At 42.9% G+C, this 23,599-nt stretch overlaps 1 protein-coding gene across 1 annotated transcript in view; it reads left to right on the forward strand.

The window, feature by feature from the left end:
- LOC306914191 (neurexin-2-like) overlaps positions 1-23,599 on the forward strand; it is an 847,936-nt gene that overhangs the window by 94,306 nt on the left and 730,031 nt on the right. The window lies entirely within an intron of this gene.

Consider the following 23,599-nt stretch of genomic DNA (forward strand, 5'->3'; position numbering starts at 1 on the left):
GCTGACATTCCCATTGTTTGGCATAAACTATTTCTTAAAAGGGCTATAATAATATTGCAAGGTCAAGTACGTCCTAAGAGACGTTGCAGAACTAGGGACGTTATATAGCGAACAGCGATTTCCCCAGCAGAACCATACAGCCTCATGACTGTGCTTGCATTTCTTTCTGTGCCCATGTATGTAATTCATGTCTGATGTTTGATGATGATGATGATGATGATGATGATGATGATGATGATGATGATGATGATGATGATGATGATGCTGCCAGTCGACACTGATGTTGGATTTTGTTTTCTCTGTTTTGGTTTTTGAGATATATATTGTTAACTGTACCGCCGTGTACAGCACATGCACATGCACATGCACATGCACATGCACATGCACATGCACATGCACATGCACATGCACATGCACATGCACATGCACATGCACATGCACATGCACATGCACATGCACATGCACATGCACATGCACATGCACAGTGCAGCAGCGTATAAACACACCTCACACCAAAGATTTACACACTTCTATGTGCTCTGCCTGCCTGCAAACAACCATCTTCAAACAACAACACACTGTATACAACCACTTTTATTTCCCCACATCATCTGACCTTTTTTTTTTTTCTGCACGCTGGCCCGCCAGCGTAGCCCGGCCTTCTGGAGGAAGAATGGTAGCGGGAAGTTCAAGGGGGAGAGAGAGAGAGACAGCAACAGAGAGAGAGGAGAGGGGAAAGAATGCCAAATCAGAGGATGTTCTGACCTTTATAGCATGCAGTGAAGAGAGCTTCATTTCCTCTCTGCAAAGAGTCTGGACCCTGGCAGCGACCCTTCTCTCTCTCTCTCTCTCTCTCTCTCTCTCTCTCTCTCTCTCTCTCTCTCTCTCTCTCTCTCTGTGCTGATGACCATCAGATTACTGTACAAATGGCGGTCGAGGCAGAGTCTTTGGTTTACTATAATATACGTTTGGCACCAGCTCAGGTTTACGCACGCACGCACGCACGCACGCACGCACGCACGCACGCACGCACGCACGCACGCACGCACGCACGCACGCACGCACGCACGCGCACACACACACACACACACACACACACACACACACGCAGACGGAGGACCGATCTATTCAGCAGAATATTGATTATAGCATCTCTCTCTCTCTCTCTCTCTCTCTCTCTCTCTCTCTCTCTCTCTCTCTCTCGGCATTTTATTCTGTCCACCGCACACCTTCTATAAGCTCCGGCTCAGCTGCCCGGTTCCTCCCAGGAGGGGCCCCTGTTGGGTAGTAATTACAGAGGAAACTTCAACCAGTTCATCATGTATACACTGTAGTGTGTTCACCCTTCCTTCTGCTCTCCCTCCAGCCACCTCTGGGTGAATAACCATAATCCCCTCATGGCTACGCAGCGTGTCCTCTTCACCCTCTATACCTGCCACCTCCTGCATTTATCAGGCTGAGACCAGATTCTACAAAATGTCTTCTAAATCACGACAGTCTTCCTGTCGTCTTCCTGTTTCTATAATGACAGTGGTTGTCAAACTATTTCATGCCAAGGAGCCCCATAAATATATATGTATTTGGCCGCGGACCCTTATCTGAAAATATGTTGTTCCAGGGAAGCAAAGTTATGAGTTAAAAACGTTTGCTGTGAAAGAATATTATATTCAAAGAATTGCATTCAAAACTTATATAGGGCTGAAGTGATTTATGTATGTTTTGTAATAATAATACAAATCTACGTAGTAACTAGTAACTAAAGTTGTCAAATAGTAAAAGTGCAATATTTGCCTCTGAAATGTAGTGGAGTAGAAGTAAAAGTGTGACATACTCAAAACTATACAGTACTTAAGTAAATGTACTTAGTTACTTTCCACCACTGCACTTAACCCATTCAGGCCCGACGTCAAAAAAAAAAAAGTTTTCTAAATCATGACAATTTTCAAAAAGATTTGAGGCACATTTCAAAAATAGCAGACCTACAAGTTCATAGCGCGCCACTCGGTGGCGCGCTATGAGCTTGTAGATCTGCTATTTTTCAATAGCTAGATTACGACATATTGTTTAAAACACCAAAAGGGGTTCCCGCCCAAAATTGGTTAAGGGATACAATGTTGAGGAGGAATGAGGGTATTTGGCAGTATAGACCTCCATCCCACACACCCCATCTGTCCCAGTTCTTTCATGGCATGGTGACCCAGTCATTAGAGATTCTGGCCCCAGGCCCCGGACACCAGATGCCTCTGTGTCCACCAATGGGCCAGAATTTTGCTGCCAACTTTGCACCCGCTGGGTGAAATCATCTGAAAGCAGCATGGCCAGGTCATATATACGCTGCTCAATCGGCATGGAATGAAACAACTGCTTGCCGAATGATCTTGTCTAGTAGTTCTGTATAATTATGAATACTTTGTGTTTAGTTGGTGCTAGCCTGGCCCAGCCAGCGTGCTTTCATGGTCTAGAGGGGCGGGTCGCCCTTGAGCAATGCCCTGGATAATATTGGTTCACCGATCTGAGCGCTGAGCCCTGCCCCCCTCCCCTCCCTGGTAGAAAACAGCGGAGAAAACTGACGTCTCCAAATTTCGAGCAACGTCCCTCTGCACTGTAGTTCCTAGTGAGGAAATGTGTCTCGTTCCCCCATGCAGGCTTTTATTTTTGAGCCAAATGCGAACGAAAATAAAAGCCTGGCGTACCGAGGCTAAGTTGGTGCTAATTTGATTGATTACAACACTGATAATGATTTAGACTATGTTTTGCGGGTGGGCACGTCATGACTGACAAGCGGATTTGGCTGAAATCCCGCTCACGATCTGTGCTCAAGGTCTGCCCTTCACTCTAACTTTTCTTTCTAGTATTTTCTCTGCTATGTATTTCTATTTACACAAGAAATAAAGTAAAATACTGCAACAGAAAACAAAGACAAAACAATACCCTGTTCCCTGCAGATAAACAAGTGTAATGTATTAAAATGAATACATAATTCAGATGGTTCTCTTAATGACCTGGGGGAAGGATATACGCTAGTGATCGCACCTATCTAATCAAACATGCCTTGGCCTCCCCCTTTTGTATTGATTCCCCTGAAGGTATAGAATTAATACAGTGGTGGATCCCAAGGGACAGGCCACAGAAACATGTCCAAGAGGGAAGGATCAATATAGTCATTTGGCCCTGCAGGGAAGAAAGTGTGACACGCTATAGTGAATGACACGTTTTTTCAATTGAGGATCTACCAGGAACCCTTTCAGCTCTCTCCAGGAGAGAGAATATTCAGTAACGTTATAGGGTGGGTGACATAGCCATGTTTAACCCATTTTGACCTGAGATCAGATTCTAAAAATGTCTTCTACATCCTGACAGTTTTCTGAAAAAGCTACGTTTCTATGTCAGTCGTTCTTCGATTTTTCAAAAATAGCAGACCTACAAGCTCGTAGCGCGCCACTCGGTGGCGCGCTATGAGCTTGTAGATCTGCTATTTTTCAATAGCTAAAGTATAACATAATGCTAACACCAAAAGGTTCCCGCCAAAAATGGGTTAAGACACTTGCCAGGGTTTCTGCGGTCAATGTCAGAAGGGTCAGGCGTTTTTTTCCACTCTTAAATAAAACAGTGTGCAGAAGCAGGCCAGAAAAGTGTGTGTGTGGGGGGAAAGAAAATCAATGTCTCACTCCTCCTCCTAAACCCAGAGCTGTCCTTCAGGAACGCAGGAAGGACAAACACCATGGATGGATTCAGTCACTCCTGATCCCTATCTGTCCGTCTCGGGGACTGTCACCATGCCCTGCACACATACAGTATACCTGCACGGACACACACTGCATGGAAATAATGGCTCAAACTCTCTGCTTAGATAGGTTTTTAAGATACTATATAATATATTATAATAAATTGGTATATCATAATTGTTGTTTATTGTACAGATATTGGGGCAATGTATGCACAACATTTTACTTACTTACTTACTTACTTACTTACTTACTTACTTACTTACTTACTTACTTACTTACTTACTTACTTACTTACTTACTTACTTACTTACTTGCTTGCTTACTTACTTACTTACTAACTTACTGTCTAATGGGAGGGCGGGCTGACTCAGCCATAAACAAACCACATAAACATAACACGGTGCCGTTTCAGCACCATGGACAGCGACACAGTGGGGCTCGGCTGGACTTGCCGCCTGACAGCAGGTTATTAGATGCATTATGCACATCTATACCTGTCAAGAACAGCATTTCAAATTTAGCCATGAGTTAAATGTGTTCCTATCAATCTAAAGTTATAAGCACGACCACCACGTTTCAGGTGTGCTATATGGCTGGTTTATTGAGGGGATGCAGTATTTTGCAGGTCCCGCCTTTTTTTCTTTTGACCGTCTATTCTCACCCGCAGACAGTTATATAAAAACAGCCTGCTACAGCACAGATTTACTTCGGGCCCCTTGGGACCCGTGGGATCACTAGACCGTGGGTACACAAGACCTCAGAGGTTTCTGAATACTGATGATATTTAAGTCTAACATTATAGCATTTTACTCCTTGGGATCTGGCATTCATGCTTCAAGAAACATCAAGTGGTGTTAATTTGTGAAGATTATCTTGACGTATAGTATCATGAATTTGTATTTGCCACAGAGAGCATATATTTGGTCAATAATCAAAAATCCAATGCAAGCAAACAACCCATATGCTTTTTGTCCTGCATGGAAACAGGAAGATGCTACCTTATTCTTTCTTCCACCTACAATACCGTGTCATCCCTGGGCCTCTATTAACCATCCTTTTAATATATGGTACTGTATATACAGTATAGGCTCCTGGTCTGTTTCCTACCCCTTGCAGATCCCAATGTTTTGGTGCACTGCTCTTACTGCTGCCCTCTGGGTATTTGTGCCTTAACCCATTCAGGCCTGACGTCGAAATTTTAAAGAAAAAGTTTTCTAAATCATGACAATTTCTGGAAAGATTTGAGGCACATTTTAACGATTTTTCAAAAATAGCAGACCTACAAGTTCATAGCGCGCTACTCGGTGGCGCACTATGAGCTTGTAGATCTGCTATTTTTCAATAGCTAAAGTATAACAGAATGCTTGAAACACCAAAAGGGGTTCCCGCCCAGAATGGGTTAACAAAGCAATTAAGGCAAAAGAGCTGAGACCCATATAATGAAATAACGTGTAAATTAACGAGTCTAAATTGGCAACAGTTCCACGAGTGCAGACCCGTTTAACCATGGACCGCTGGGTTAGCTACATAAATACCCTCCTGTTGGCTATAGGGTGAGAATCAAATTAAGCAAAGCCCCAGGAGACGATGTCTCTTGGCAGGTGGAACGTAGATCTCCTTGGAGATATTGGCGGTGAAAATGAGGCGATATTCAAGCCAGATGCTAATCTAGCGTATAGAATGTAATCGACCAAGTATGAATGAACCCAGATAGCCGCCTAGCCGCTCAACCTCGCAAAATGGAAGGTTGTGGAGTATAGACTTCCAACTGTGCTCATGAGTTTGAAGTCATTAGCAGACTTTGGCATGAAGTGCAAGTGGAACTTGTGTGTGCGCCACGTTTAGCATGCAAGCCTATATGCTGTTGGCACTGCATATTTGGTCAATGCTTTTCAGCCATAGCGTTATATTAATTATGGCATGGCATGCAGTGAAGAGTAAACGCCCAATACAGGCAGTTACACCCTTAGAATGCCTTAGGAAATGCGCACCGGGAATGCACCTGACGGTGGCCTTGTGGTTAGAGTGTCCGCCCTGATACTGGGAGGTCGGGGCTTCGATCCCCGGCCGGGTCATACCAAAGACTGTAAAAATGGGATCCAATGCCTCCCTGCTTGGCACTCAGCATCAATGGGTTGGATTGGGGGGTCAAATCTACTAATCAAATGATTCCCGAGCACGGCACGGCTGCAGCTCACCGCTCCAAGAGATCACATTACCACGAATGTGGTAAACAGTGGCGATAACCCTTTTCGCAGTATAGTTTCCAAAAAGTAAAGGTATCAGAACCGAGATACAGTTGATAAACTTAACACAGGAATGTACAATTTTATGTCAGGGGTGAAACAACTGCTTAAATCAGGCTTAAATAAAAATGTAGTCCAGTCAACCCCCGTCCACATGCGCAGTACTGCTTCCGTAGGATTGCATTGAGAAAACATGGTACTGGCTGAACAAACAACCGCTTTGTAAGCCAAATAAATGACAGCCTTGAATTGATGGTAATGTTTATGCTCCTTGTCCTAAACCGATCATTTGATGACCAGTGGAGTCTCCAATAAGAGTCTTCTACTGTTACAAAAATGAATAGGAAGAAAAAGAAATGTTATTATCAAACAAGGATAAATGAAATAAAATCGGACAGTAAGATGCTGTGGAAAACATTGAACAATGCTCTGGGTAGGGGCTCTAATAGGGCTTCCTCCTTCATTGAGGTGGATGGGGCTTTTATCACTAAGCCATATGACATAGCTCAATACTTTAACAACTTCTTCACCAGTAAAGTAGAAAGGTTAAGAAAGGATATGTCTTGTAATGGTGTGCATTGTGTTTCCTCTATATTAGACAAAATTATGAATAATAAGTCCTGTATGTTTAGTTTTGAACCCATCAGCTCTGAGGTGGTGGAGAAACTGTTACTCTCAATACACAGTGAGAAGTCTGCAGGCCTGGATAACCTTGATGGCAAGTTACTGAAGCTCGCTGTACACCTGGTAACTAATCCAATTACTCACATTTTGGAATTCCACAAGGAAGTTGCTTAGGTCCTTTGTTGTTCACTATAATTTACAAATGACATGCCACTGGTCTTAGACAGGGCCAATATAGCCATGTATTCTGATGACACTACTTTGTATATGTCTGCCACTAATGTGGAAGATCTGTCTGTAGCTCTCAACAAGGAACTACAGAACATATCAGAGTGGGTGGTGAACAATAGGATGGTCCTGAACATCTCAAAGACTAAATCCATTGTATTTGGATCACAGCATATGCTCAAGTCAAAACCCAAATTGAATCTGAATCTGAGCGATTTAGCAATTGAGCAGGTAGATGAAACAAAACTACTTGGGGTTACATTAGACAGTCATCTAACATGGTCTACTCATATTCAAAACATAACTAAGAAAATGGGAGGGGGTTTGTCCATGATTAGGAGATGTGCTGAGTTTTTAACTCCAACATCTGCTGTCCAGGTCATCCAGGCACTAGTGATATCCCACCTTGACTATTGTCCAGTTGTGTGGTCCAATGCAGCTAAAAAGGACCTGTGTAAATTACAAATAGCCCAGAATAAGGCAGCTCGCCTTGCCCTGAACTGCAATACTAGATCTAGTACACTGTTAAATCATCAGAAGCTGTCATGGCTGTTGGTGGAGCAGAGATTAGCTGCTAGTCTGGCTGGATTTTTTAGGAACATTTGTTCAAATAAAAAACCAAAATGCTTATATAAAAATATTCATTATACCAGTGATAGACACAGACATAATACCAGACATGTTGCAATGGGTCGATTTACAGTGCCTAAGCCAAGAACTGATGCAATGAAGAATACAGTCATGTACAGGGCAATGACTTTCTGGAACTCTCTACCAGTACGCATCACAGAAATTAAGGGTAAAAGGCACTTTAAGAAAAGACTGAAGGATTTTCTTATATATATAGCGAAATTGTAATTCTGTTTATGTTAATATACCAGTTAATGTAATCTAGAGTGAATGCACTAACCGTAGTTATGCTTTAATGTATTTACTTTTTTTGTTTTTTTGTTTTCTTTCTTTTCTTTTGTGATATCTGTAATGTTGTAATGTTTTTTTTGTATGTATATTATTCTGTGAGGACCCCAGGAAGAATAGCTGTTGCCAGGTGCAACAGCTAATGGGGATCCTAAATAAACTAAACTAAACTACTGACCAATGACCTGGTCATCAAATTATTGGCTCAGGAATTAATCAAAAAATTATGAAAAATAAGAATGAAAAACTGATTACTATAGACTCCTTTTATGCATTGCACGCAGCATGAGACTGCCAGCACTGTAATGACTGAATTAATTAATGAACTAATGAATACTAGAGATGTCCCGATGCTGTATCGGTATCGGAACAGTATCGGATCGGCCCTTATTTGGTCATATCGGGTCATATCGGTATTGGCAAATATGCCAGTCTAACCACAGATCCGACACAGGGGTAAGGGGTTGACACTATAGGAGGTAAATAAAATGTTGGGGCATGTGGAGTTTGCTTTCGAGTTGCCCAAACTGGAAGTGCACATTTGAGTGCGGAGTCTGCTATAAACACGAGATACTGTATATAGCTAGATACCTATAAACACTATTCCCAGTCGGTGGACTTCAAAATAAGATATCTTTTATTTTATTATTATTATATATATTATTCTCTGGTATCGGTATTCTGTATCGGTATCGGCAAACACCGGATCGGAAAGGAAAAAGGTGTATCGGGACATCCCTAATGAATACATAAACAAAATCAACTGCTATTGTGTGCTGCCTGAGAAAATAATCAAAAAAAGGCACTCACAGTGCTCCAAACAAACAAGAATGGATTATAATAATATCTATTCGAATGTGGTGGGGATAATGATATGAGTGAAACAAAAGTAATGTGTTTTTTTTTTCTATATTAAAAGTGCTGGATTAATGTGCCAGTGACTAAGCGTGTGGGTGGACGTAAATTTAATTGGTGCATTAAAACGAACGTCAAATAATCTAATGACAAAACTAAAGGGAACAAGATGTACTGAATGTTCTGAATAATGTAACTGGTACAGTATCACAGCCCCAGCTCACAGAAATATGGTGAAATAGCAATTGCAATTACGTACCAGTGGTGGAAAGTAACTAAGTACTTTTACTTAAGTACTGTGCTTAATTCTGAGGAATTTGTACTTTACTTGAGTATTTCCAATTTCCAATGCTTTTACTTCTACTCCACTACATCTCAGAGCCAAATTTTGTACTTTTACTCCACTACAATTATTTGAAAACTTTAGTTACTTTGGCGATTTTAATTTTGAAAGTACTCACATTCTGTACTGTAAGTAGTAAAAGTATACTGCATACTGCATTGTAGAAATCCTCCTTTACAAGTAAAAGTTCGGAATTCTTGTACCAAAAGTACTCATTATGGAAAATGCCCCATTTCACAAGTTTTCAAATATATACAAAATGTATACAAATCCTTTGAAAAATGCAGAAGGAGTAGAAGTAAAAGTACTGAAATACAAATTACAAATACCTCAAAATTGAGCTTAAGTAAATGGTAAATGGTAAATGGTGCATTTATATAGCGCCTTTATCCAAGGCGCTTTACATAGATTGTGCATTACATTCACCCATTCATTCATGTCCTTGCCCAAGGACACTTCGACATGTAGACAGGAGGAGCCGGGATTCGAACCGCCGACCCATGGATCATTGGACGACCTGCTCTACCTCCTGAGCCACAGTCGCCCCAAGTACATTAGACTTCACAGTTACTTTCCACCACTGCTGACATTGTCTACCAGTCGGTGTCCTGTCCGACACCAGGGTGGACATTTCTCAACCATAGAGTAGGGAGACCATCTCTCCAGATGTGCCACACAGACGTGTGTCCCCTTAGGGGCTCCGCACCACACAGACTGGTTCAAATAATGTTTTATTCATTAGAATGAGTCCCGGATTTCAGCTTCAAATGCTGCCTGAATGTCATGATTATTTTCAAAATCATTAAGCTTTTGGAAGTAAAGTCTGTAAATAATTGTTTTGTAATGAAATGGCTCGAAAATCCGACTTGATTTGCATGCACTGTCGTCACATTTACACGCCAATTTCAGATCTGATTTCACAAAAAGTATTTCAAAATACACGCCATTTTTCTTGATTCCCTGTAAACCAAAGTGTGCAGCAGCTCGATCTGGTCTGTACTGTACTGCCGCGTCGGGTCACATATTGTTCCCATCAATCTCCAAATGGACGAGGATGTGCATGGTCAAGGTGACTGGTGTTTCACCCTCCCTCGGTGCCCTTTTCCCCGCGGGCACCACCACCACCAGCCTGCATGGGCACAGCAGTGGGCCGTCTGGCCCAGAGCCTGCAGCTCTTGCTGGGCTGCAGAGACATTAGGCCTGGGTGACAGAAGCCCTCACACAGGCAAGAATTTCCCCTGACACAGCAGCAGGCCAAAATGGATGTGGCTGTAGTTCGGCAGGCACAGTGTGCCTCGCACTGCCCATAACCCCATGGCCAGAGAGAGAGAGAGAGAGAGAGAGATACCTCAGACGAGGTACGGGCTGACAAGGCCATGAAGTGCTGTATAGCCACAGTAAATGACAGACAGGGCTATCATCATAATTTAGCCCGTTACGATCAACCTTCCCCTCCTTAGAAATGGCACAATTTTGTCCCTGACATAATAATTTCCTTCAAGGCAAAACTTATTTGGATAGGCTATATCACACAGAGATGTTTCTCAGAAGAAAGTGCATACTGCGTCATCGGTGCCCATACCCGAGGCGGGGTTGGCGAAAGGGCCTTTCTGTGTGGAGTTTGCATGTTCTCCCCGTGTCCCCTAGGGTATAGGTACCCTCACAAAAAACATGCAGTAATCCTGGTCTCTAAACTGCCTACCCCTGGCCAGCCGGGGCGCCTGATGGAGGGGAAAGGAACTGGTTGGAATAACGTGTTCCTTCCACGCGCTACGTCCAACCAGGGAAACTCCCCCTGTCAGGTGTAAAGGAGCAACTTGGACACTCAGGCATGAAGGAAGCATGAGTTCAAGTCCGTTGCTCTCCCCATGTCCCCCATATATGGGGACTAGGTTGGCGGAGGGTGTGTAGAGCCCAGGATCACATTAGATAATTGACACGGGTGAAAAATGGGTTACAAAATCGTGGGATAAAAATTATATATAAAAAAATAATAATAATAAAGTGCATACTGCATATTGTGCATAATATAACTGAAATGGCACAAAATAACACATAAACTAATGCACTTCGAAATGTCTTTTAGCCACTTATATAACCCTACGTACTCTGTTGAGCACGTTCTCCCAGAGTCCCAGGGGTTTGTATACTTGGCACCCTCCATTTTTTCCCTCTGCCAAATCACTTTGCCGAAAATAGCCGATCTACAAGCTGACAACCGGGATGGGGGGTCTACAGTGGCTCGGCTCTCTGCCCTTCAGAAGCCCCCCCCCCCCAACAGACTCAATGGGGGGGTACGACTTAACATTGAGTTTTTTGGCTTAACACCACTAGCCCATGTTTAGATGATGTAATACTGCTGCTCCCCCGCTGCTGCTACGATTGGTCCCATGCAGACCATCTAGACCAGGGGGATTAAAATATTCTGACCGGCGCCAACATTAAATGGGCTAAGCCCCTGATCTTGTCAAGTGCTAGCGGCGCGCCGCAGCCCCTGTGCCTACACTGTATGTGCCCTTCAGAAGGTCCCCGTCCCCACCGTCCCCCCAGGGGGAGAAGCCGATAAGGGCTTGGTCGGTGGTGGTGAGCGTTATATAATAGTCCCCTGCTCTCACCCACCTATACTCTGAAGGTGTAAAAAAAAAAAAAAGAAGAAAGAACACCTTGACTTTGAATTAACACTCGGCAGGATTGTACTGTGTGTAGTCTGCGTTATCAGCTGGAGCTGCACCTCCATGTGCCTGTCAGCCAGACCGCTAGCAGCGCTAGGCTATACTGATAGAGCTAATGCAACAGTGGAAATTAGCATCTATCTGTCAGACCATTTGTGACCAAATTTGACTGAGAGCCTGCCATCGCGCAAATTCCAGCTTTTCACCAGAGAAAAACAAAATAAAAAGCACAGGCACATTTCAGACATACTAGAGCATGTCTGAAATAAGTGTCGGAGCTGAAATCGACATGTAAATATGAAATAAATACTTATAGATGTAGCTATAGGTGTAATGTTAGAGACCACAGGAGTGAACCTTTCAAGCCTGTTTTCTCAACTCGCTGTTTTCTGCGACATTACTCTATAAGCCATATCTCCAAAACTGGTGGGTCAATTTGAAACTATGATTCCCTGCTTTCATATGACATGAACAAACGAAAATTCAAAAAAATCCAATGGCAGCCCCTCAGTCAAATTTGGCCACATTTGAATGTCACTTCGCTTCGTCGCTACTTCGCTTCGTGGCTCGCTACCACTGTCGGAGATCTGACAGGCAGCTCTGATGGAGTTGTTTTTTGTCTTAAAACCGCTAGCCAGTGGTGTAAAGTAACAAAGTACATTTACTTACATACTGTACTTAATATTGAGGTATTTGTACTTTACTTGAGTATTTCCAATTTCCAATACTTTTACTTCTACTCCACTGCGGATCTCGGATCCAAATATTGTACTTTTACTTCAGTCCTAAACACATTTTGTCCCTTTGAAAATAGCTGATCTACAAGCTCACAATGCATTGCGATGCTTGTAACTGATCAGGCCCGATCCGGCCCGACTAATTAGCATAGATTTTAGTAAAATAGTATAAGTCGAAAATAGTAAAAGTGAAACGCCAGTCAGCACCAAAATACACAAACAGACAGAACAGAACTTATTTTTATTATTATTATAAAATATGCATTATATATATTTTATTTCATGAAGCCAGAGGCCCAGGCCTCGGGCTCTACTGATTAGCATATACATTTTAGGCTAGCCCAAAAACATCAGGTCGGGACGGGCCTGGGCAGAGTTTGAGATCTCTACTGCACCCCCGTGCTGCTTGAAATGGGCAGAGACAGGACGACTGAAAGGAGGACTGTGGCCCAGGGACGGATTAACCCCCATGAGGGCCCCTGGGCCGGTAATATTTGAAGGGCCCCCATAGCGCCGTGTTTTTCTGTGTTTTTATCATCTTTTTCAACTTCAACTTCAACTTCAACCTCAAACTTCAACTTCAAAGAACTTTATTTTTCCTTTCGGAAACTTATTTTGTGCAGTGGTAAAGACAACAGAAATCACAGTACACACAAACACAGTTACTATATAAAAGATCATAAAAACAACTTTTAAGAGAGACTACTTAAAAGCATAATATATTAAAAATATGTTCTATAAGTACTAATAATTAAAAAATCTAAATATTTACTGTATGCAACCTATGCGTTCACTATATAACCTAAATTTAACAAAATCAACAGCCAATGAAGGGCCCCAGGAGCCCTTTTCAGGGCGTCAAACCTAGTACCTTATGGTCTAATTTCCCCGAAGGGCCCCTGAGAGCCAAGGGCCCCTGGGCCATGGCCCCACTGGCCCAATGGCTAATTTGTCCCTGCTGTGGCCGCCAACACTACATTCAGGAAATCAGCTCCAAGGGTGACTGTGCCCAGACTCATTCAATTCTAAATGTCCATTCATTGGTTAAGTGCATGTTAAGAATGAAACAGGTGATTCACGGGGCCTTGAGGTCTATTGCTACTGTAAGTACAGATTATCTCCACTGTCTGTACGGCTTTACTAAACTGACCATCTCAATTCAGCAACTCTGAAAAAGGGTTTATTAACGGATGAAAACAGTGTCTTACTCAAGCACAGAACACACACAATACGGCTGTGACCGACTAGTCACTACCCAGGGCAAGGAAGGACACAACACAGGGCAGCTTTCTTACGTTTGTAGCTTTATTCCTCCAAGTCAAGGGAATAACACTTTGAAAGCATCACAATATTAGTTTACACAGGAGAGCAGATGGTTCTCCACTGTCCGGACAGAGCCTCTCCCCTGAGTGTTTGTGGAGATGACTGATTTATCCTGTTGTGCCTTGATCAAGTCCATGCACAACAGGTGCGCAGCCACACCCAGCTCTGAGTCCAGTTCTAGTTTGACTCAGGCCAGGTGTGACTGCTTAAATCAGTCATCCTCCATCTCACAACGGCCTTTAGCGCATTTTATTTCACACACACACACATTCACACAACAACTCAAATATGCTATGATGCTTTGTACACTTTGTACATTAACCGTGTTGTTCTCTTTCAGCCGGGTAATCGACTGTAGGGACACAGAAAATACACAAAACACACCATCAACATGGACATATCAGTGATTATGCCCAGTAAATAAACATTTATAACCACATTTCGTCACTCACCAGCTCAACTTCACCCGTCAACAACCATGTCGTATATGTAGAACTGAAACACGGCCAGTTGACGCATGCGCAAAAGAGCCTACCTGATGCAACACACCTACGTTAAATTAACAAATAATATGCACTCCAACAGAAGACACAGGACGAAAACGACCACACCACTCAATACAAAAAAGGTAATAGAAAAAAGGTAATCAAAAAATGAGAGAAAACCACACAATGACTCATTGCTTTTCTCCCCATTTTTCCTCACAGGCGTAAACATGACGCAAATCCTGGCTGTAACCCTAATCCCTTTCACCTGAATGATGCAAAACCACCAGAGAGACTTTTTTGCAACGTTGATCGATGAGTCTGTATGAATTTGAAATAACGGATACTCTCGGACAATGATTGACTGATGGAGTTGCCAAGGAAACCAAATATGTCGATAGCCGATTGGCCGACTGATGGATGGAGGTCGTTAAAGCCTTGAACAGAACACAGGGCTATAAAGCCCAGCCCAGCACGCTGACATGAATTCATTCATGTGCCGTTTAGTGCACGCATGGGCGACTGGCGGCCCGGGGACCACATGCTGCCTCCACCTTCACTTAACCCATTTAGACCTGAGATCAGATTCTAAAAATGTCTTCTACATCCGGACAGTTTTCTGAAAAAGCTATGTTTCTATGTCAGTGGTTCTTCGATTTTTCAAAAATAGCAGACCTACAAGCTCGTAGCGCGCCACTCGGTGGCGCGCTATGAGCTTGTTGATCTGCTATTTTTCAATAGCTAAAGCATAACATAATGCTAACACCAAAAGGGGTTCCCGCCCAAAATGAGTTAATGCAGCCCGCAGGTTAAATATCAGAATACTGATATATTATTGATGTCAGCTGTTACAATTACAAAGATGCAAACATGACCCGTTATAACTACTTTAGTCTATACTAGTAGCTTAAAGACTAGTATTAAAATATTCTTGTCTTTTATTATGTCCAATGTATTTGTATTAAAGTTCATAAAGTTAACATAACTCTAAATAAATGCATTTGAAATTAAATAAAAAGGTTACTTTTCAGGATTCCAATTAAAAAATGGCGAGCTTGTAGATCAGCTATTTTTGCTACGACAGTAATATGCAATGTGGCCCTTTGAAGTGAGTGTGGAGATATAGTGGCCCTGAGCCCTCTCCATCTTCAAAGTTGCCCATCCATGCCGTAGCGTATAGCTAGCCACTAGCCAGAGTCCCTCCTTTCTAAACTACAAACAAACGTGACTTAAATGTCATCAGCATTCAGCAACCTCTGTAGTCTTGTATACATCTGGAGCGTGATCCTGCGGGTCCCAAGGGGGCCCATGTGAATCTTGCTGTAGCATGCTGTTTTTATATATATTTTTAAAAAGGCGGGTCCTGCGAAATACTGCATCCCTCAATAATCCAGACACCTGAAATGTGGTGGTTGTGCTTATAACTTTAGATTGATAGGAACACATTTATGTCATGGCTAAATTTGAAATGCTGTTGACAGCATTGACAGGTATATATGTGCATAATGCATCTGTCGCTGTCCATGGTGCTGAAATGTCTCTCTCTCTCTCTCACACACACACACACACACACACACACACACACACACACACACACACACACACACACACACAGAGAGAGAGTATATTCTATATTCTTTGTCTATTTCGTAGGAGCCTAATTGAATCCTTGAAATCTTCTCCTTCTCTTGTGCCCCCTGTTCCTCTCTCTCTCTCCCTTCCTCTCTGTCTCTCCCCCCAGAGAGAGAGAGAGAGAGAGAGAGAGAGAGAGAGAGAGAGAGAGAGAGAGAGAGAGAGAGAGAGAGAGAGAGAGAGAGAGAGAGAGAGAGAGAGAGAGAGAGAGAGAGAGAGAGAGAGAGAGAGAGAGAGAGAGAGAGAGAGAGAGTCATGTGGTGAGAGAGAAACCCTGATGAAGACAGACAGATATATGGAAGTGGAGGGTTGGGTGTGATGGCATGCAGAATGATAATGACCAGCGAGCCCGGCGGTGCCCTCTCTCTTGTCTCTCTCTATGTCGCTGTCTGTCTCTGGTCTGGTAATGGAGACGACGTCCACTCGCTGGTTATGAACATTCTAATGAACAGCGTGCCGGACAGACAGCCTGTGCATGATGTACCCCAGCGTTCATTAGTTCACACTCCATTCCCCTCAGATCAGCTGAGGGCCCTTAAGCCATTTTTGGCGGGAACCTCTTTTGGTGTTAGCATTATGTTATGCTTTATAGCTATTGAAAAATAGCAGATCTACAAGCTCATAGCGCGCCACCGAGTGGCGCGCTATGAGCTTGTAGGTCTGCTATTTTTGAGAAATCGAAGAACGATTGACATAGAAACATAGCTTTTTCAGAAAACTGAGACAGAGACATTTTTAGAATCTGATCTCAGGTCAAAATGGGTTAAGCCTGACTTCATACCAGTGTTGGTTTTTGGCAGCATATTTCTATTTTAGCATAGGCTCTTGAATAGTTTTCACTCAGTTTTAGTCACCCGGAATGTTTTGGTGTTTTAGTCGGCTAAATATCATAAGATTTTGGTTGACTAAATGTACAGATTTGGTCAACTATAAGGTGTTGACTATTTTGGTGGGCCTTGATTCCGTCATAATGACTGCTTTTTCACTGCCGATCTACAAGCTCACAACGCGTCGCAGCGCAACGCGTTGTGAGCTTGTAGATCGGCTATTTTCAGCATGCAACCAAGTGTAAAATTACAGATTTAGTCAACTAAGGTGTTGACTTAAGGTATTTTGGTGGGCCTTGATTCCGTCGTAATGACAACGCGTCGCAGCGCAACACGTTGTGAGCTTGTAGATCGGCTATTTTCAGCATGCAACCAAGTGTAAAATGACTTGCACTGGATCTCTTGTCCACTAGTCCCTTCCAAACATTTTAGTCTAGTTTTTATTTGTTGACGAAATTGTCAGTATATTTAGTCTTAGTTCACCTCACCTCATCACAGCTTAGTTTTCATTTAGTTTCCATTTAGTTTTCGTCAGTGAAAAAAATTTCGTCTTAGTTTTACTCGACGAAATCAACACTGCTTCATACTTGCCGAAAATTGCCGATCTGCATCTAGACCTCTCAGTGCCCGTACGACAACATCATGCGACAAATCACCAATGAAGCATTATACAGTAACGTATACATATAGTAGTGACATGATCAGAAACAGGGGTGAAAAATGGGTTACAAAATTGTGCGATAAAAAAAATATATATAAAAAAAAGAAAAGAAACCGTCACGTTCCCTATTGACCATATGCACACCGCTGCCATCTTGCCAGCAAGGTGGTAACTACTGTAGGTACAATTTCCCATTGACAGCCCATTCATCCAAACAGAAAGGTCCTATCTGACGTCAAACTCACCAACATTGCAGCTATACGAAAAGCTTGAATTATCCTCTTGCTATGTGCAAAGTGTTTGTTTCATAAAAATACACCGTAGACATGTTATGAGCTATACTTTCTGTCAAGAAATTCCTTGCAGAGTTGAATATCACACAACAGACCATGCGTACCACCTGCTTTGAATTTGCACATAATGGAGGCAGCAGGAGGTTGCTTTACTGATAACGAGTGCTTCCAAATTCTGACAGAAAAATAATCATCTGCGAGGAGATTCTTGACAGGAAGTAGCTCATAACATGTCTACGGTGGACTTTTATTAAACAAACACTTTGCAGATAGAAAGAGAATAATTTAGGGTAGGTACCCTCACAAAAAACATGCAGTAATCCTGGTCTCTAAACTGCCTCCCCCTGGCCAGCCGGGGCGCCTGATGGAGGGGAAAGGAACTGGTTGGAATAACGTGTTCCTTCCACGCGCTCCGTCCAACCAGGGAAACTCCCCCCTGTCAGGTGTAAAGGAGCAACTTGGACACTCAGGCATGAAGGAAGCATGAGTTCAAGTCCGTTGCTCTCCCCAGGTTGGCAGAGGGTGTGTAGAGCCCAGGATCACATTAGATAATTGACACAGGGGTGAAAAATGGGTTACAAAATCGTGGGATAAAAAATATTTAAAAAAGAAAAGAAAGAGGATAATTTGAGCTTTTCGTACAGCTGCAATGTTGTTTACTCCAATCAGATTGGACTTTTTTATGTGGATGTATGGGCTGTCAATGGGAAGTTGCACCTACAGTAGTTACCACCTTGCTGGCCAGATGGCAGCGGTCTGCATATTATGGTCAATAGGCTACTCAAATATTTATTTTCTGAAGTAAGGCAGTCTAGCCTCGGGCACTCTGCGGGAGAGCTCGGTTGTGTATTAGGAAGTAAAGTGTTATAAAGCTGTGTTCTCTATCCTCCTCTCTCCCAGCGTTTCAATGTACTCGAATTGAAAGCTGATTTTTTTTTTTGCTGCATATTTAATAGGCTTTTCGGGGCAAAAAAAGAAACTTAACAAAAAAAGAAACGCGATGGCTGGTGGACTCGAATGTAATGTAATGTAATGAACAAAAATAATCACATGCGCTCTCCCGCTCTCCCGCTCTCCCTCTCTCTCTCTCTCAGGCTAGTGTCCTACAGGGAAAATTATATTTTCTGCATTTAGTAAATATAAAAAGAAAGAAGAGAAGATAATCTCTTCGGTGGGGGAGAGAGAGGAGGCCGGGCTAATGAAACATGTTGACACACGTATTAGTGGCTGTCATAATTGAATAAGGGGATTTAGAGAGGGGGAGGGGGAGAGGGGAGGTGGTAGTGGCGTGCGTGCGTGCGTGCGTGCGTGCGTGCGTGCGTGCGTGCGTGCGTGCGTGCGTGCGTGCGTGCGTGCGTGCGTGCGTGCACGGTGGAGGAGGATCATTAGTAATAGTGTGAATTTAAAATGGGTGAGAACAGAAGCAAAGCTAATCACAAGGGAAAACAGCGGCCCCCGAGAAACATCACAGGACCCATTAGGGAGAATGAAACTGCATGAACACAACAAAACGGCTACGTTTATTCCTTAAATTGAGAGCATTCATGGAGCCGTTACATAACGTAATCTGATTCAACACTTATTTTGTTTTTTGTACATAAAACAACGAGTGACCTCGGGGATGTGAACACAGGAGATACAAGATAAACATAACATAAAATGGCAAAACCATAAAATAAACATACTGTTGCCATAAAATTAAATACTAAATGTAACCGAGATCTCCTATGCTTATGGGGGACGGTCAGGGGAGTCTATAAGGGCTCGTATTCAGGGAGGATCTGTATGTCTTCTTAGGAACTGGGGAGGGAACGGAGCTGGTCATGTTTGAGTCTAAAGCCTGTCTCTAGATACCTCCTTTCTTATAGTCTTAATGATATATTGACTCTACTCTACTGCTCTGCTCGCCATACTGTATAGAGTGACGTGACGTCATGGCTTGACATCACGCTGTCGACTGTTTCCGTGGCAACACTAAAGCAATAGAGCGTCACAGTCCCGCCCCCTCGAGAGACCCATTTTCCTCATAGACTTTTCAGAAAGTATTTATTTAAAGACGTTTACGCCGCGGACAAAGCCAACTCTTGTCGTGACAAATCATGACAATAAACACAATGTTTTGGGCCAAACAAAGAATTAGAAAGTAGGAAAAAAAACGGCAGGTTACAACACTTTTTTTGTTGTTTTTCTTCTTTGTAATTATTTGTTTGGTCCAAAATATTGTGTTTGTTGTCATGATTTGTCACGACTGGAGTTGGCTTCGTACGACGCTTAAAATGTCTTTAAATAAATACTTTTTGAAATGTCTATGGGAAAAATGCATTGGGATTCATTTCCTGGTCCTGGCGTCGTCAAGAAAGGGGGCGGGACTGTGACGCTCTATACTAAAGCGCCTACGCATGTTCCCATGGGGATGCTAACAACAATGGCCTCAAACCACAATAGAGACAGCAGGACACCTCTAGCTTTACGATCTTAACCCATTCATTAGCTACATATAATTGTGCGGGTCCTTGACATGAAAACGAACGTATATAGCAACATATATATATACGTTTGTTCAAACTACTATTAGGATTCAGAAGACAGTTGTAGAATCAGCCTCGTCTAATGGGTTAAATGGGGGTTGGAGAGGGCCAAGGATCAAAGCCACCTCCTGCATGCATGGGTGATCCCAGTAAATGAAGTAAATTGGGTGGTTAACGGGTACAGTACAGTACGGTACAGTATACGGTATATGAGTACAAGTCTCTTACATACCAGTATGCAAAACACAGTCAACTGTCAGTTGAAACATGCAGCGAGTTCCTATTTCTAGCGTTTTGCTTATAATGAGCTGTCGAATATGTGTATGTCAACACTCAAAATAGCGGAGTGGAAAATAAGGCTGAAAGACATAACGTACCTTCATCGAGGTATCATCGCGAGAGGCTGCATTTATCGAGGTAAATAAATGGCATATTATTACGTCTATTTGAGAGCCAGAAGGTCGGAAAATGGCTGGAAAATGGCTGAACGGCTGTAAATGTTTACATAGTACACAGTGAATGCATAAACTTTCCTTAATGATTATATCTGGTTTCAGTTTTTAATTATGTATTTTCTCTGGTATTAACCCTGAAAACTGAAAAATTACTCTGGTCGAGATGAGGGCCTATTTGCCAGACCCGGTCACATTTAGGCCTGACATCGAAATTTAAAAAAAATCCTCCAGTTTTCTGAAATAAATATTTTCACGATTTTTCAAAAATAGCAGACCTACAAGCTCGTAGCGCGCCACTCGGTGGCGCGCTATGAGCTTGTAGATCTGCTATTTTTCAATAGCTAAAGCATAACATAATGCTAACACCAAAAGGGGTTCCCGCCCAAAATGGGTTAATGATTATATCTGGTTTCAGTTTTTATTGTCTCCACCAGGCCGAAGGCATGGTGAGAGAGTATGTTTTGCACTCCGTCCGTGTGTGTGTGTGTCCGTCCGTGTGTCCGTGTGTCCTTCCGTCCGTCCGTTACCAGCTAATCTCCGGCACCGTTAACCCGGTCGATGCCAAACTTTGCACACACACTCCCTAGATGCCAACGATGAACCTCTGCCCCGCATTTTCCAGAACGGCCTGTTATAGCGCCACCATGAGGCAGCTTTTCACATTTGTTACCTAAAACTGCACCGATCTGCGTGAAACGTTGCATGCACACTCCCTAGAGGCCAAGGACAAACCTTTGACCTGCATTTTCCGCATCTGCCTTTTATAGCGCCACCAGGAGGCCGACTTTTGTAAAACACATTTTTGGATATTACTCCTCCAGATTCTGTCCAAAAATCTCACAAATCGTTACACAGTATCTCTATGGTCATGTGCTCAAGTCGGATCTGTCCGATATTTCAGATTCCACCCTAATTGGCTATAATTGCCTTTCACAGTTTGCAAGATTGCCCCGTTTTGAACAAAAGCCTCAAATCATGAACACAGCATGCAATTTACCTGAAATCTTTCACACATTTTCTTACTAGGCTGAGGAATATATCCCACCCTTTTCACATTGGCCTGTTATAGCGCCACCAACAGGTTGATTTTTGCAAAACAGGTTGATTGGAACAAAATGCCTCAAATCATCCAATTGCCATACAAGGCAAACATGTTTATATTACTACTAAACATTTTGCCAAACATCTCACACAGTCCTATCCTCCTGGTGGAGACCTGTGCCCAGAAGGGCACTTTTTCTAGTTTATGATGTATTTTCTCTGGTATTTTAAGGTTATTGTAGCGGTCAACTTGTATTGGTGGTGGGGAGGGGGGCGGGGCGGGGGTCGCGATACATGGCCAAAGCATTTTCGGGGGTCCCCAGCCAAAAACGTTGAGAACCCCTGGTGTAGAGGGAAGCCAGTCAATGAAGTATATACACTTTTCAACAAAGTATGTCGTTGCTGTCGGTCAGAAGCCTCTTATCTCCATATTTTTAACTTTTTATTTTCTTTCGTAAATGAACGCCCCGCTTGATCATACAGACTACAGCCAGCGAAAAACTATAAAACTATAAAAGAAATAGCAGACCCACAAGCTTGAAATGTGTCCTTGAGAAAAGGACAATGAAATGTGTCCTTGAGAAAGACACTGAACCCCTAATTGCTCCCGATGTGCAGGTTGGTGCCTTGCACGGTTTCCACTGCCACCGGTGTATGAGTGAGTGAGTGTGTGTGTGTGTGTGTGTGTGTGTGTGTGTGTGTGTGTGTGTGTGTGTGTGTGTGTGTGTGTGTGTGTGTGTGTGTGTGTGTGTGTGTGTGTGTGTGTGTGTGTGTGTGTGAATGTACAATCTATAGTGCTTCGGATAAAAGTGCTACTGTACATACACATGCACCATTTACTATTTAGATCCGCTGCTTTTACTTTTGAATTTGAATCCTGAAAAGTAACAGTTTTGGACATACAGTATGAGGTACACAGCATTATGCGCTTTAGTTGTAATACAATAAAAATCACACACGTGTGAACTGAGTGGTATAAGGTCTTATATAGCCTGATCAGCTGTGGTCTGACGTAATGTCTGACGTAATGAAATCAGCATCAACCATTTTTTGGCACGGACAGACAGACAGACAGACAGACACGTAAACTAACAAAGCCAGTCGTAGGAGTGGTTTACACCACTCAAAAATAACGTATAAGCTGTAACGCCCTTTGGCATTAGCTTATACAGAACATCGGGGATGTTGCTCATCATGGCTTCTCTGGCTGACCGAGTTGTCAGCTCGGCACCACAGTCCCACCTGGCCTGTCATGCACCGTATAGTGAGTGAGATAGCGTCGTCCGTCCCCCTCCTCCCTCCCCAGGGGCTTTCAATCATACGGCTAATTAGCAGATATTCCCCACCCTCCACAGCCTTCACCTCCTTCTCACTGCAAGTGATCTCCCCGCAGAACCCACACCGCCTATTATCATAATTAAATACTTTAAAAGGGTTGGGGAGAGCAGGCCTTTGTGCGTACATTAACCCGTTTTGGGCGGGAACCCCTTTTAGTGTTTTAAGCATTATGCCATTGAAAAATAGCATAGCTCATAGCATAGCATAGCATAGCATAGCGTAGCTCATAGCATAGCATAGCATAGCTCATAGCGCGGCACCGAGTGCCGCGCTATGAGCTATGCTATGCATAGGTCTGCAGCTTGTAGGTCTGCTATTTTTGAAAAATCGTGAACATGTAGTGCAAATCTTTGAATATATATTCTTTCACAGCCAAAGTTTTTAACTCAAATTTTTGCTTCTGGGGGGTCCCTGGAACAACATGCGTTCAGATGGGGGCCGGCGGCCAATTACATATAATCTTGGGGGTCCTTGACATGAAAATGTTTGAGAACGACTAACATATAAGAAACATTTCAGAAAACTGTCAGGATTTAGAAGACATTTGTAGAATCGTTCCCAGGTCAAAATGGGTTAACTGGTAAAAGGTGCACACTTATACGCTTGACAAAATGTAGACTCATGTTGATCCGAAGTTTCGTGAACTGTGCGTATATACGCTGAGA

Source organism: Electrona antarctica, assembly GCF_951216825.1.
Source record: "Electrona antarctica genome assembly, chromosome: 21".
Lineage (NCBI taxonomy): Eukaryota > Metazoa > Chordata > Actinopteri > Myctophiformes > Myctophidae > Electrona > Electrona antarctica.